The sequence below is a fragment of the Triturus cristatus genome, chromosome 6 (assembly GCF_964204655.1).
Source record: "Triturus cristatus chromosome 6, aTriCri1.1, whole genome shotgun sequence".
In the NCBI taxonomy this organism is placed as follows: Eukaryota; Metazoa; Chordata; class Amphibia; order Caudata; family Salamandridae; genus Triturus; species Triturus cristatus.
In genome coordinates, this window is record NC_140589.1 from 1,771,310,340 (window position 1) to 1,771,326,429 (window position 16,090).

A 16,090-nucleotide genomic window follows, 5' to 3' on the forward strand; every position below is an offset into this window, starting at 1 on the left:
TTTCGACCGGGGACGTGTCGGTGACTTTTCCCGACCCGAGGACGTGTGGGGAAATCTTCCCAATGCGATTCGTATGGACTTTTTTCCGTTTGAATCGTACTTGGCAGTTTGTACGCTACTTTGACGATTCGGCCGGAAAAAAATCCGGATACGAGTCGGACGGGGAATTTTTTTACCGGATCGGAATTGGCACCTAAATTGTGTTCATTAAAATATTGAAAATTCGTCAAGCAGTGTGAGGGTGTGAAATTTAAATTACAATTAACAGCCCTTCAGTAGCACATCTCAAGATACTTTACCACAGTATGCAGGCATTAGCTTTAGGAATATAACTTTTTGCTATTTTCCACAACTATTATTGGTGTGTTTTGTTAAGTGATTTATCGCTTGTACAATTTCTCTTTTTGAGTACTGCTGTCTTTTCATGATTTGTTGATTATTTTTCTGGTATTTATATGTAAAAGTCTTAAATAACATAAAATGACTGACATGGTTGTTAATTTGATATATTCCTACCTTATAGCAAGTCAAGGTATGGCAGTGATGTGGCCCTAGTGCTACATGTCCTGATTTACTGAATCAAACTATGTTCTCCTTCATCCCACCCTGATCATCACAAGGAAGGGAGAAGAGCATCTCTAGCAGAAACATTTTAAATACACCATTCCTGTTTTTGCAATTTCCTTCCATAGGAGTTTATGGAATAATGAAGGCATATTTATTTTACTTTTATTTACTCTCTGAGTAATGGTGGTGTGTGCGCTGGTGTATCACATGCAAATATGGTTGCTTCTTTCCATAGTTTTGCTTGCTATCTTGGAAAGCCTCCACAGTATTCCTAAACAAGCATTGGCATTGCCAATAGGTCTCGCCTTTGGGACCTTATAAGTGTTTAGCCATGCAACAGTTGATGTTGTTGCACCAAGGATATTGTTCTGCATAACTAAATACTTATAAGGTCCCAAAAGTGAGACCTATTGGCTATGCCAATGCTTGTTACCCTTTGCTATCCAACACTTTCTCTACTGTTGCACTCACTGGAGTGGGAATAGTAATTTTTTCCCCTCTGCTATCCAACACTTTCCCTACTGTTGCACTCACTGGAGTGGGAATAGTAATTTTTACCCCTCCGCTATCCAACACTTTCCCTACTGTTGCACTCTCTGGAGTGGGAATTGTAAATTTTACCCTTTGCTTTCCAACACTTTCCCTACTGTTGCACTCACTGGAGAGGGAATAGTAATTGTTACCCCTACGCTATCCAACACTTTCCCTACTGTTGCACTTACTGGAGTGGGAATAGTAATTTTTACCCCTACGCTATCCAACACTTTCCCTACTGTTGCACTCTCTGGAGTGGGAATAGTAGTTTTTACCCCTCTGATATCCAAGACTGTCCCTACTGTTGCACTCTCTAGAGTGGGAATAGTAATTTTTATACCTACGCTATCCAACACTCTCTCCACTGTTGCACTCTCTGGAGTGGGAGTAGTAATTTTTTTCCCTCCACTATCCAACACTTTCCCTACTGTTGCACTCTCTAGAGTGTGAATTGTAATTGTTTCCCCTTCTCTATCCAACAATTTCCCTACTGTTGCACTCACTGGAGTGGGAATAGTAATTTTTACCCCTACGCTATTCAACAATTTTCCTACTATTGCGCTCAATGGAGTGCAAAATGTAAGTTTAACATTGTATACATTTTTTATTATTTTATTTTATAATATAATGTTTTTATTATTATATTTGATGTTATAGGTGTATGTATGTATATATATTTTATAGTTAATTTTTATATATTTATAATATTTTAAAATAAATTAAAGTTATTATTCTATTAATATTTTTAAGTAAATATACATTTATATAGTCAATATTATATATCTATGTTTACATTTTTTTAAATTACATTTGTTTATTATATTAATTTTAATGTATATTATATCTAAGTATAATTTTTGTTAATTTTATAATATAGTTGTTTTAACATTATTTTTTATATATGAAAAAAACGATATTTTGGACATCGATATTTTCAACATCTATATTTTTTTCTGATTTTTTTGTCATTTACATTTTAAAGATAGGATTTCGATATTTTGACTATTGATATTTTTACATCGATATTTTTGTATTCTATATTTTTGTCTTCGATATTATGTCAGTGATTCCTTCTCCACAACAGGTAAAGGCTGAGTTGTTGTCTATATAATCCAGGTGTTTGCACCTATGGCAAGTTGCCCTTCAACCTTTGAAGCGGGCTTGCTAGGGAAAGGCACATGCAAGACCTCAGCTCCATCCTTGCAACCAACGTCAATCGACAGAATGCTGCAAAGAGCTGTAGGAGTTGTGGCCACTGAAACTGAATTAACAGATAAGCAGCTCTCCTTAACCCCTGACCTACGACGCTCTTCGACAGGCCTGTTGTCTCTATCAGCCAGGACTTTTGACCAGCCCATGCTCAATCCACACCTCATTTCGCAAGGAGGCAATGACCAACCCAGGGTCCCACCCAAAGAGCAACCTCAGAGAGGGGGTTGAACTGCAAAATCTACCATGATTAAAAATAGCAGACAATGTATGACCAAACGTGGGAAACTGGCTGGTGAAGTCCCTGACAATCCTCGTAGTCTAGATGAAATGGACTCTAGCAGCACTGATAGAGCACGTGAGGGCAGCATATATCCTACACGGGCTGCAAACCTACTAACAGACATATGTGAAAAAGTCAAACTCACCTTGAGGGAAGAACTTTCCGCCCTGGTAGCAAGCCTGGACATTGTGACTGAATTCTGTGAGAGGATACATAACAAGATTCACAACAGGACCCCTGAGGGCACGGCAAATGGAACAGATGCCCCCTGCCGAACGGTTTTCCCTTATTTTACCGAACCATGGAGGATTTCGAATCTGTGTGCCCAGGAAGGCCGCACCAGTGCCAAGGACTGCGGGGGCATGGCAGGTCGGGAGGTTCATTCCAATTAAGTCTATCGGAGCAACTGCCCGTCTAGGAGCTTGGCCAGGGACATAGGGAGGGGAATGAATCTTGACATGCTTATACTGCGATTTTCCCCAATATCAATCTACCTCCTGCTAATGTCCATACGTTGTAGTCCTTGCGGGGCTTCCAGAGCTAAAAAAGAGCCAGAGAGAAACCCAAAATGAGCTAACCAACAAATGCCTGTATTGGCTAGCGACATAAAGGCAGCTCCCTTACGACAGAGCCGAAGAGATATTTATGACTCGCAGGGTCAACTGGATAGGAAATGGGCCTAAAGATAGGCAAGTGTATTGTGTTGTGATTAACTTCAGGAAACCAAAGATCGCCAATAGTCTTTTGTTTGGTGATTTCCTTGAACAGGTCCCAGGTACAGCGATCAAGCTCTTGCCACTCGGCTATTTTTATAAGCCATCATACAAGCCACCAAATAGAGAATAAAATAGCAGTGTATTGGCCATTCAGAATTTAATCCAGTGGCAGGGTAGACATCTATATCAGATGACTAGGCCCCTGCTCTTCACAATAGTAATAACAGATAGATACGGGGTTCTGGAGGGGGTGGATTGACTCCTTGACCACCACGCTCCCGACCCAGCTAAAGTCTCTGAGGTGGGACTATAGGGGAGTATAAGACCCGATCCCGGGCCGTACAATGCACAGTGTGTCTATGGACTTCAGAAAGGAAGAACAGAGGCACAAGGCAAACTCTCTATGGCCCGTATGAACAAGGAACGGGGCAGGTAATGGCCAATGAATGAGTTCCTGCCCCATATAGGGTCAAGAAATCTCGCAACATGCTTTCACCTTAGTGGAACCCGATCTGGGCAATAGATATGCGCAGAAAGCTGGACCAAGCTAAGGAACCGATGTTCCGGGCAACAGGAGTATGCTGCCAGAAACGGGGAAGAGTGCTTTACTGCCTCAAAGGACGGTATTACCCCAAAGTAACGCCCACAATGCAGCAATTCTGGGTACACGGGAAGTGCAAACATCTCTGTAGATGATATCCTGGAATGTTGCTGGCCTAAAGAACAAACTGGACTCCACTGATTGGGGGACCTTTGTATACAAGTTCAATCTATGCCTCTTCCAGGAAACATGGTTTAGGGAGGATGTACGATGGCTGGGCTTTGCGGCTTTCTCAACGGCTGCCACTATCAGGGGGAGGGGTAGACCATCTGGTGGGCTTACCATATGGGTGGCCACCCACTTGGGCTGTACAGCCAAGAGGATGGAGTTTCCTTCTAATGATATTTTGTGTGTCTTACTTTTGCCCCCAATGTCGCAAAAGCACTGGCTAATGTCTATTCCAGACCCACAAGAATAGGCCATGAATCCCTGGCTGTGGAACAATCGTCATCTCTTCTGTCCTCTGTTGATAACAGTGTCTATCTGGTCACAGGGGATTACTTAAATTTCTAGTTTGATCCCCTAGATGATAACAATGGTGATGTTGTCTGTGAAGAAGATAAGCTATGGGCTATTCCAGAGCTGAGCATACACCCTATCAAAACTTAGTCCCCGCTGGCCCTCAGGATGAAATCCCTCACTTTGAACCAACTACTCAGTAAGGGCATGTAATGGGCTTACAAAGTCTGACACCCAGGGGATGCACACATTTAATCGGGAAGGACATTCTTCTCTAATTGACTATATCCTGGTATAGACCAGGATGTGGCCAATGGTAGCAGATTTAGCTGTTTTGCCTAGGCATGACAGGGACTACAACACATTGACCCTGAAGCTTGCTGTACCTGAAGTGTCTGCTGGACCGCTAGCATGCGCGCGGTTGGATGATAGGACAAGATTAACAACTAGCAGGAGAAGAATATGTTGGCCAGTAATGCAGCATTCCCCTGATCTGATGGCTGCCCTATATGAGGCAATAGTTTGCTCTTTACTGGACTTGAATAAAGTTATCACGGATGAAGGTACAATTGCCTCACCAAAAGGGGTAGCTGAGATACACACTGTACTCACCGATAAATTAATGGGTCTATTTCATCCAGAAATAACACTAGAGTGCTAGTAATTAACATCATGAAGACCAAATATACAGTCTTCAATCCGGTAAACTCCACGTGCCCCAATCCCTGCCTGAATGGCATTACCGTTGAGAAGGTATCCACTTTTGAATACTTAGGGCTCACCCTCACTGAACACATGAACATAAGTTAGCAGATATATCAGGGGGTTTGGCCAAAGTGCATAGGAAATCCTTCTGCAAACCCATCAGCCCTACTGCTGAGATCTACAAAACGCACGCTCTGGGTGCCATGATTTATGGGGCAGAACTATGTGGGGGGACATTGCTCCATGAAAGACAAAACCAGAACAGAAAGTTTTTATCAGGCAGTTAGCCAGTCTCCTCGCTAGTACCCGACTTGTTCCACTTTGATTTGACCTAGGTGTCAGACCCATCTCAGAAGAAATAGGGCTTAGACTGCTTATTTTCTGACGATGAATTTGTGTCGCCACGGAATTGATTTCCCATAGACTAGAGCTGGAAGAGGTACTGGGGCCACCTGGGGCTGGGAGACTACCCTGGTTTACCTATATTCGGGACACACTGCATAGCATTGGAAACATGAATATGTGGAGTGATCCCATTGTGTCCTGTTCAGCAACATCTAGAAATGAACTTGTCAGGAGCTACAGGGGGCACAAACTCGCTTTCGTTCACGGGAGCACAACAATAGGCACTCTGACAGCAACTTTCATTGGGTGAAAAAAAACAACTATAGCCCAGAGCCCCTTTTATACGAAATTCAGTCAGCTTTAGTTCGGAAACTCTACGTCTAATTTAGACATGGGTCACTTCCTTTACGTACATTCACCAATCAGGGGCGTAACACAGGCTCCCGCAGCCCACGCGGTGCGGGGGTGGGCCCCAAGCTGCAGGGGACCCCTGCCGCACCGTACTTAGTCCTGAGAGTTCCATTGTAAATACGGAGTGGGGGCCCCTTTATGTACCTTGAAGGGGGGCCCCCTCAACTTTCGTTACGCCAGTGTCACCAATAAATGGGCAAGCACCTTCCCTCTAAGGGGTCCAGCCTGTGGTGAAGCTGATGAATCAGAACTGCATGTATTTTTTTTTCTGCCCAGCCTACAAAAAATGTAGATCAAAATGGTTGCTTCAACTGTGCAGAAACCTGGGGACCCCGCATTGTGTAGAAGCATTTAGGCTCCTGAAATATGACAACCAACAACCTATCGTGTTTGCTGTTTCAAGATTCTGTTTTCAATGTGGTGGACACGCAAGCAGTTCTATGATTCCACTAACCATGCCTCATTCAATTTATTGCACTTGGGGAAAGTCCCAGGTCAGCTTCCCGGGTATGAGCCCTTCCTAGATAGCACCAATGTCCTCTGCCCTTTAGGAATTCCTGGCAGGGGGGTGGAGTTCACTTTGGCCTCTGCTGTTGTTTGTATTTTCAACTTTAGGAGATTTGCTGCTAATGGTTTCATGACTTGTTTTTATCTTTAACATTTTAACCAAGGCAACTTTTTTAGCAAGGAAAAATTGAATATCATATTTTATATTTTTATAAGTATGTATTTCGTACTTTTATGGCAATCGCCGAAATAAAGATGGATGTTGAGGAATATTGTTATTATTATTTTTAGTAGTGGCTTATTATTGTTATTTCTGCCACTATATTTTCATTATTAGCATTACCAGGCAGTTGTATGAAATCAGAGTTGAAACCACGCTCTTAAACACAGTAAATTGGATTAAAGAGCAGGGGCAGTTGGTAAAAATCACTTAATTCAGGCACCCCTGCTGAAAATGGTTTAGTCCTCGGAAAACAACAATTGCTGGAAGTTTGTCAGAGGCTCCCGAGGCCTGGCTCGAGACAGAGGAAGCCATTGTGGCCGGCGCCTGAGAACAGCGGCTCGCCGGCATGGACCGCTGCCTGCTGGGGTGGAATGAAGGCGCGAGGGCGGAGGGGCTGCAGTTAAAATGAGGTGATTGACGCCATGAATATTCATGGCACCGCCGCATTATTTCAATCCGGGGTCAGCACACTTGTGCGATTAACTTGCTGATACCAGCTTTCCACCGCGCGCTAGTATGCGGCAAGTTTCGCTGTCCATGGCTTCAACATTATTCAGAGGAAGGGGCTTGCAAAGGGCGCGCAATCCGTAGGGCCGGGCGGAAAACAAAGACAATCTAGAAAATCTCTTGTTTAATACGGAAGGTTAGACAACCGTGGAAGGACAACTGGAATATTTAAAGGGAGTGTCGTGGATTTTGAGGTTTTGGGCAATACTTATTTTGGTGGCCCCTGTAAGGGACACTTTTTTATTTTATTGATGTTAACTGAAGGCCAAATTAAGCCAAACAATGGTAAATTATGGGCTAACGTCTAACAGGGTCACACAAAGTAGTTGAAATAAATTTCGCCTGGGACCCCAAAAATCCTACAGTTGGCATGGAATGGAGAGACAAAGTCTGAGGTAGAGATAGGCAGACAGTTACAGAGGTCGAGAAAGAGAATAAGCATTCTAGAATGTTCCTTTGTTTGATATCAGGGTAGGTTGAGACACATTATGACACATTTGCGGCACGGCCCCTTAAGAAATGTGGTCTAAAAGGCGTCCATGTGCATGGTGAGTAAGTGTGAATGGCGGATATGGAAAGCCGTGGTTAAACGAGCGGCGGTTGGTGATGGAAGACTGCGTTTAAAGCTGCTTCTGCTAATGGTTTACATTTTCTTTACAAAAATATGTGTATTGATCTTAGCTTCTTAGTCAAGGTCAATCGATATGATCTTGACTAAGCTTTTGTTCAGGAAGAAAGGCTTCTTCAGCGAACAACAATACCTGCTTCATAAATAGTTGGATAAGAGATCAAAATCAATACCTTAATTCAGATGTGTGCTGTGCCCCGAAGGTGCAAACACAAAAGTGTCAAGCTAGATGGAGGTGACAGACAAAAGCATGAGGTCAGGCTTGGTCCCTAGAGCGGTGCAGGAACAACCTACCAGAGGTGAGCCTGCGCGCGCCCCGCCGGAGCGGGATACTAGGTCTGCGACAGAAAGTAGGCCGCCCAAGCCGTCTTCCCTCTGCGAGGGGTGACTAGGAAGAGCAGTCAAGGCCTAGTTGTAAGGAGGAGGTGTAACAAAGAGATAAGACACGGTGCAACACTGTCAGCACAATCGGAATGACGCTAAACTGTCCATCAAGGGTTGATAGTTAGTGAAACTCAACACCTCAATAACACTATTAAAATATAGAGGTATTTACAGTATAAAAAGAAGAACCACGCGAGAGAAATCTTCAGCACAAGAAATTAACAAAATAGCAACAGGGCTTAAAACTCAGAACATTGGGAGGTCAAGTTACAATCAATGTTTAGTGTTCAGAATAATTACAGTGATCGCCATGGCTTAGCTCTTCTCAATACTATTTTTGACAATAATGATTGTGATTGTCCCATTTAAATGTATTATTCATGTTGTTCTGTTCACGAAAACTAGCTGAAGGGGATACCTAGAAATATGAAGAGACCTCACAATACAAAGAATGCAGTCTACAGGGAACAGAACAAGATTCTAGGGGCTCCAGTCCAAGTCCTGCAGCAATTGTAGAGCAGTAATTCTGCATCTGCAATCACAGATACAGGGGAAGCAGGAATTTGGGATGTGGAATTACTGGTGCATCACATGTAATTCAATATGGAAATCATTGTTCACACCCCTACTCAGTGGCGTAACGGAAATGATGTCCCTCCACTGCGCCTAAGAAATGTCCCCTGTGGCTCCCGCATCGCGGCAAGCCACCTGCCACCCTTTCCTCAGCAAGGTGTTCTCCCCTCCTGTTGCTGCTAGAGCACCCCGTTGGAGAGCGCATGGGACCCTTCCCACCAACAGATTACATTTCCCAGCAGCTCCGGAGGTGGGACAAGCTGTTTTTCAGTTTTATCCTTCCAATGCTGAATAAAGTTCCCCTGCGGCTTCTGCATTGTGGGATATACGTGGGCGGAGCCAGGAATAAGCCTGGTCCAAGGGCGGGCCCATCCACGCCCATCTGAGCCTAGAGGAGGCTGGACTGGGCCCCCACTCTTTCTCCTGACCCCGGCTTATGGTGCTGTGACTGCCCCCCTGTACCTGCGCTGCCTGCTGTCCCTGCGCCACCTGCTGTCCCTGCACTGCCTGATGTACCTGTCCCTCTTCTGCTACTCCCTGCGCTGTCTGCTGTCCCTATTCTGTGCTGCTGCTCCCCCTGTTCCTGCGCAGCCTGCTGTCCCTGTACCCATGCTGCCCGTCCCAGGTCCTTGCCCGTAGTCCGGAAACACTTGCCCCACCAACCACGACCTCTAATTGAGGCCGCCGCATGGCCACAAAGCGGAGACGCACAGCAGCAGGCATGCCGCCAATGCACAGCAGGTTGGAAAACGCCCAGTGGCAGGACTCCCTGCCCTCCTCCAACCCGACAGTACCCCAAGTAAGTCCTGGAACTGGACCCCGGACGCTGAAACAACAGCTGCGTCTTCTCCTCCCCACGATCCACTAACGCAGCGTTTTTCAACCACTGTTCCGCGGCACACTAGTGCAGCGTTTTTCAACCACTGTTCCGCGGCACACTAGTGAGCCGCGAGATGTTGCCTGGTGTGCCGCGGGAAAACGTGGGAAAAATGGAAACATTCCCAAATTTAAAAAAAAAAAAAATTTCCCCCACTAGGGCGGCCGGGCGGCGGCCACCGGATTGTATCCTGGGTATGGGGGGGGGTGGGGTCCTCGGATGTCCGGGCTGTGATTGGTCCAGACTCCAGCCTGGACCTATCACAGAGCAGTATCTTCCGACTTCCTTCCCGCCCGAGCGCAGTGTGCGCAGCAGCGGAGAGAAGAAGACGTCGCGTCACCAGGAGGACCGGAGCAGGAGGACTGACGGACGGAGACCAGGACTGAGAGACCGCATCCGGATCCAGACCAGGCCGCAGGTATTTAATGTTTAATTTCCTCCAGAGTATTCTTATGCTTCTAACCATTGAGGGGTCCATTTCCGCTCTAAGGCCAATGACTATCTACTACTATGAGATATGGGAGACTCAGGGGCCACCCTTCACATTTTGCACCCCCCCCCTTCAGAATTTAAGGCTTAAGGCAGCCACTACCTTCAAGGGGGGGGGGGCTTCTGCATCAGGACAATGTATGTCTGTGACATATGAGCTTCTCAGGGCCCCCACAACACATTCTTGTTTAGAGCGGCCCCTTCATTTTGCGTTATGCCATTGAATACAACGTCACATGGGTGTGTGCGTCACTGTGACTCAGAAACTTCAATATGCACTGTCCTCAAAGTCAGTATTGCTGTCACGTTTTTGCATCTATTTTTCGGTATGCGTGTTGGTGTAGGCCTCCGTCACCTGTTCCCCGTCTCCCTCGTTTTTCTCAGCTCCAGAACATTTTCTCAGGATTTTCGCTCCCTTGTTCGTCCCCCCTCCCTAAAAAGCTGTCTTCCCAGCAGTTCCCGCACGCTGGCACTTTCATTTTCACACATTCGGGCCCTGCGAGCAGCACTCCAGAGTAGACAGACAGCGTGGGGACTGCGCCTCTTGGCGGGAGGCACTGAGTGCCGCGTCCCAGGGTGATTCAGTGTTTTCACTGACTGAGGCCGCCGGGGACCCAACACATCTGTTCCGAAGCTCTCCTATCCGCGCGCAGACTCTGCCACCTGTTCCGGCACTCCAAAACAAATTGGTGTTTTTATTAACGCTGTCATTAGTACACACGCGCTCAGAAACAAGGCATACCTTTTGTGCGGTGTTAAGGACTGGTTGATTCGTGGATTTATTTATATAGCAAAAATGGTGGAAGGAAAGCTTGAATTAATGTCATTCACTGCTAATTATGCTAGGGCTAGGCCACATTCCATTCCGTCGGTTTATGACTTTCTAGTAAAGGAACACTCATATGGAAATCATTCCCTAAAAGGGATGGTCCCAAGTGAAATGCATGTACACTTTGAACGGGGGCATAAACATCCCTCACCTGTTTTGGTGCCAAGACTCATTTGCATACGCTGGGCCCTTACCTGTAACGCCCAGGCCAGCTAAAAAACGACAACATTGCTTGAGACCCCGATTAAGTGCCAGTGCTTGAGATTAATCTGAATAATCCTATCTATCGCTTTTTGTGCTGTTCGATGCATCTAACTTCATCATCAATCAAGGCTGGACCTGAAGGTGAGAACAGCCCTGGCAAAGGTTTCAATCCAGCCCCATGGCATATATGTCACCGGGCAGCCACGTACAGTATGGAGGGCTGTTCTTTTCAACAAGGGGTTTAGCTCTAGCAGGCTACCTACCAGGGTGGATTGGCGCTGAGCCGATTGTTATAATAACTTGTCTTATTACCACTAAGTGGAAACTTAGGTTAAAGCTGAAGTATGAGGGGTTCAGCGCATGTCCTTGAGTGAGTTCCAGATGTGCTTCTGTGATGTGGTCCATGGTTTTCACTCCTGTGGAATGGATTTTGGTGTGATCATAAGCTTGCATGTATCAAGGTCCAGGAAAGCTATTGCGCACCTAGTGAGTCTGTGGGTAGAGAGCAGTTTTGAGTGATGCTTGAGGCAAGATGTATTTACAAAAGTGTCTGTTTAATAAAAATTTACATGGTCACCCAATATCTGGTGCAGAAATTAACTATCTTTGGAGAATTCCGCATGGGTTGTAGCAGCACTAACCTTTGTCTCCAGACTAGAGAGACGAGCAAGCGTTATACTAGTACTGTGTGGTTCATATCAGTCTTTATTATGAGTACTAATAATGAATTGGGCAGACGTAACGTTTGTAGTTAAAGCACGTGCTAACCTTAAAATTGGCATCAAGGGCTCTCTGAGTCTGAGAAACCATCCAGTCACAATTTGCTCCTTATAGATACAAATCTTAAATTTCTTTTATAGGTAACTTGCAGGTGCAGCGTCCTTGTGTATGCCTAGTACTGAGTGACAGTGAGATACTGCAGTGATGGACACGTTTTTGAAAAGGAAACAACTGGACTCTGAACAAAATTTGGAGCCGGATGAGAGCCCAAGTATGAGTGGGGATCAAAAGAAAGCAAAGATGGTTAGCAAATTCTCTGGCACAAGGCAATATAGCGAAAGCTATATTTCATTTGGATTTACTGTCACCGGAGATGCAAACAAACCAACTCCACTGTGCGTGGTGTGTGGTGAAAAGCTAGCTAACAGTGCTATGGTCCCAAGCAAACTTAAACGCCATCTCCAAACGAAACACCCTTTGCTTCAAAACAAGAATGCGGACTATTTTGTTCGCCTGCGCGAAAACACGGAGAAACAGGCAACTTTCATGAGAAAAACCACAAAGGTAAATGAAAGAGCTCTTAAAGCTAGCTATCAAGTTGCTGAACTTATAGCCAAGTCAAAAAAGTCGCACACTGTGGCAGAGACATTAATACTTCCCGCCTGCAAAGCTATTGTAGAGGAGATGCTCGGACCTGAAGCAGCTAAGGAAATAGCCAAAGTCCCTCTCTCAGACAACACAATTTCCTGACGTATTAATGACATGTCTGCAGACATCGAAAGTGTGGTTTTGGAAAAGATCCGTATCAGTGAGAAATTTGCATTGCAACTTGACGAGTCTACTGATATCAGTGGACATGCTCAACTCTTGGCCAATGTGCGTTTTGTTGATGGTGATGCAATTAGAGAAAACTTCTTTTTTTGCAAGGCATTGCCAGAAAAAACAACAGGAGAAGAAATTTTTCGGGTCACATCAGAATACCTTGAACAAGGAGGACTTAAGTGGGAAAACTGCACAAGTGTCTGCACCGATGGAGCTGCAGCCATGGTCGGGCGCACCAAAGGCTTTGTAAGCAGAGTGAAGGAAAGAAATCCAGATGTGATTGTTACGCATTGTTTTTTACACCGTGAGGCCCTCGTAGCCAAGACTTTACCAGCAGACCTAGTTCATGTGTTGGATGATGTTGTGCGCATGGTAAACTTTGTAAAGTCACGACCCCTGAAAAGTCGCATATTTGCAGCTTTGTGTGAGGAGATGGGAGCGAAGCATAAAACCTTGCTGTTTCATACGGAGGTCCGGTGGTTGTCGCGTGGCAAGGTCTTGGTTCGTGTGTATGAGCTGCGGGAGGAACTTAAAGTGTTTCTGACAAATGAGAGGCCAGATTACGCAAAGCTGCTTGCAAGTGATGAGTGGTGTGCAAGGCTGGCATACCTGGCAGATATATTTCATCATCTGAATGAACTGAACACACGAATGCAAGGCCGAAATGAAAACCTGCTTACAAGTACAGATAAAATAAATGGATTCCGTTCAAAGGTGCAACTCTGGCATCAACACGTGGAAAGTGGCAATCTTGAAATGTTCACACTCACCAAGCAATGGCAAGGTGTTCACACTGCTGCACTGTGTGAGATAATAGTTAAACATTTAAAAACTCTCGAGGAGAGGTTGTCATTTTATTTCTCTTCAGTCTCCACTGAATGCCTTGACTGGGTTAGGGACCCTTATAGCTCAGCATCAGTTGGTGGAAAGGACATGACTTTACAGGAGCAGGAGGAACTAACTGAACTGAGGCAAAATCGTGGTTTCAAGCTAAGATTTGCTGATCTACCTTTGGATAGTTTTTGGTTGGATACTGCCAAGGAGTTCCCCCTTCTGGCAAACAAAGCTATTTTGACATTGCTCCCATTTTCCACTACATATCTGTGTGAGATGAGCTTTTCAAGCATGATTGCTATAAAAACTAAATACAGAGAGAGACTGAGAGCTGTTGACGAAGAGCTACGTGTGTGTCTTTCTTCGATTCCAGCCAGAATATCAGCTTTGTGTTCAGCCAAACAGGCCCAGGTTGCGCACTGATCAATAAGACCAGTGTTTTATAATTTTTCATATTTCTGTTTACTTAATATTCATAATAAAGTAATTATAAAATATTTTCTTTGTGTTTATTCGATTCCTATTCAAGAGAATTACTTTATATAGTCAATATATAGGCACAGAGTTAAATTTTTTTACATTTTCTAATGGTGGTGTGCCTCGTGATTTTTTTCATGAAACAAGTGTGCCTTTGCCCAAAAAAGGTTGGAAAACACTGCACTAGTGAGCCGCGAGATGTTGCCTGGTGTGCCGCGGGAAAACGTGGGAAAAATGGAAACATTCCCAAATTTTAAAAAAAAAAAATTTCCCCCACTAGGGCGGCCGGGCGGCGGCCACCGGATTGTATCCTGGGTATGGGGGGGGGTGGGGTCCTCGGATGTCCGGGCTGTGATTGGTCCAGACTCCAGCCTGGACCTATCACAGAGCAGTATCTTCCGACTTCCTTCCCGCCCGAGCGCAGTGTGCGCAGCAGCGGAGAGAAGAAGACGTCGCGTCACCAGGAGGACCGGAGCAGGAGGACTGACGGACGGAGACCAGGACTGAGAGACCGCATCCGGATCCAGACCAGGCCGCAGGTATTTAATGTTTAATTTCCTCCAGAGTATTCTTATGCTTCTAACCATTGAGGGGTCCATTTCCGCTCTAAGGCCAATGACTATCTACTACTATGAGATATGGGAGACTCAGGGGCCACCCTTCACATTTTGCACCCCCCCCCCTTCAGAATTTAAGGCTTAAGGCAGCCACTACCTTCAAGGGGGGGGGGGGCTTCTGCATCAGGACAATGTATGTCTGTGACATATGAGCTTCTCAGGGCCCCCACAACACATTCTTGTTTAGAGCGGCCCCTTCATTTTGCGTTATGCCATTGAATACAACGTCACATGGGTGTGTGCGTCACTGTGACTCAGAAACTTCAATATGCACTGTCCTCAAAGTCAGTATTGCTGTCACGTTTTTGCATCTATTTTTCGGTATGCGTGTTGGTGTAGGCCTCCGTCACCTGTTCCCCGTCTCCCTCGTTTTTCTCAGCTCCAGAACATTTTCTCAGGATTTTCGCTCCCTTGTTCGTCCCCCCTCCCTAAAAAGCTGTCTTCCCAGCAGTTCCCGCACGCTGGCACTTTCATTTTCACACATTCGGGCCCTGCGAGCAGCACTCCAGAGTAGACAGACAGCGTGGGGACTGCGCCTCTTGGCGGGAGGCACTGAGTGCCGCGTCCCAGGGTGATTCAGTGTTTTCACTGACTGAGGCCGCCGGGGACCCAACACATCTGTTCCGAAGCTCTCCTATCCGCGCGCAGACTCTGCCACCTGTTCCGGCACTCCAAAACAAATTGGTGTTTTTATTAACGCTGTCATTAGTACACACGCGCTCAGAAACAAGGCATACCTTTTGTGCGGTGTTAAGGACTGGTTGATTCGTGGATTTATTTATATAGCAAAAATGGTGGAAGGAAAGCTTGAATTAATGTCATTCACTGCTAATTATGCTAGGGCTAGGCCACATTCCATTCCGTCGGTTTATGACTTTCTAGTAAAGGAACACTCATATGGAAATCATTCCCTAAAAGGGATGGTCCCAAGTGAAATGCATGTACACTTTGAACGGGGGCATAAACATCCCTCACCTGTTTTGGTGCCAAGACTCATTTGCATACGCTGGGCCCTTACCTGTAACGCCCAGGCCAGCTAAAAAACGACAACATTGCTTGAGACCCCGATTAAGTGCCAGTGCTTGAGATTAATCTGAATAATCCTATCTATCGCTTTTTGTGCTGTTCGATGCATCTAACTTCATCATCAATCAAGGCTGGACCTGAAGGTGAGAACAGCCCTGGCAAAGGTTTCAATCCAGCCCCATGGCATATATGTCACCGGGCAGCCACGTACAGTATGGAGGGCTGTTCTTTTCAACAAGGGGTTTAGCTCTAGCAGGCTACCTACCAGGGTGGATTGGCGCTGAGCCGATTGTTATAATAACTTGTCTTATTACCACTAAGTGGAAACTTAGGTTAAAGCTGAAGTATGAGGGGTTCAGCGCATGTCCTTGAGTGAGTTCCAGATGTGCTTCTGTGATGTGGTCCATGGTTTTCACTCCTGTGGAATGGATTTTGGTGTGATCATAAGCTTGCATGTATCAAGGTCCAGGAAAGCTATTGCGCACCTAGTGAGTCTGTGGGTAGAGAGCAGTTTTGAGTGATGCTTGAGGCAAGATGTATTTA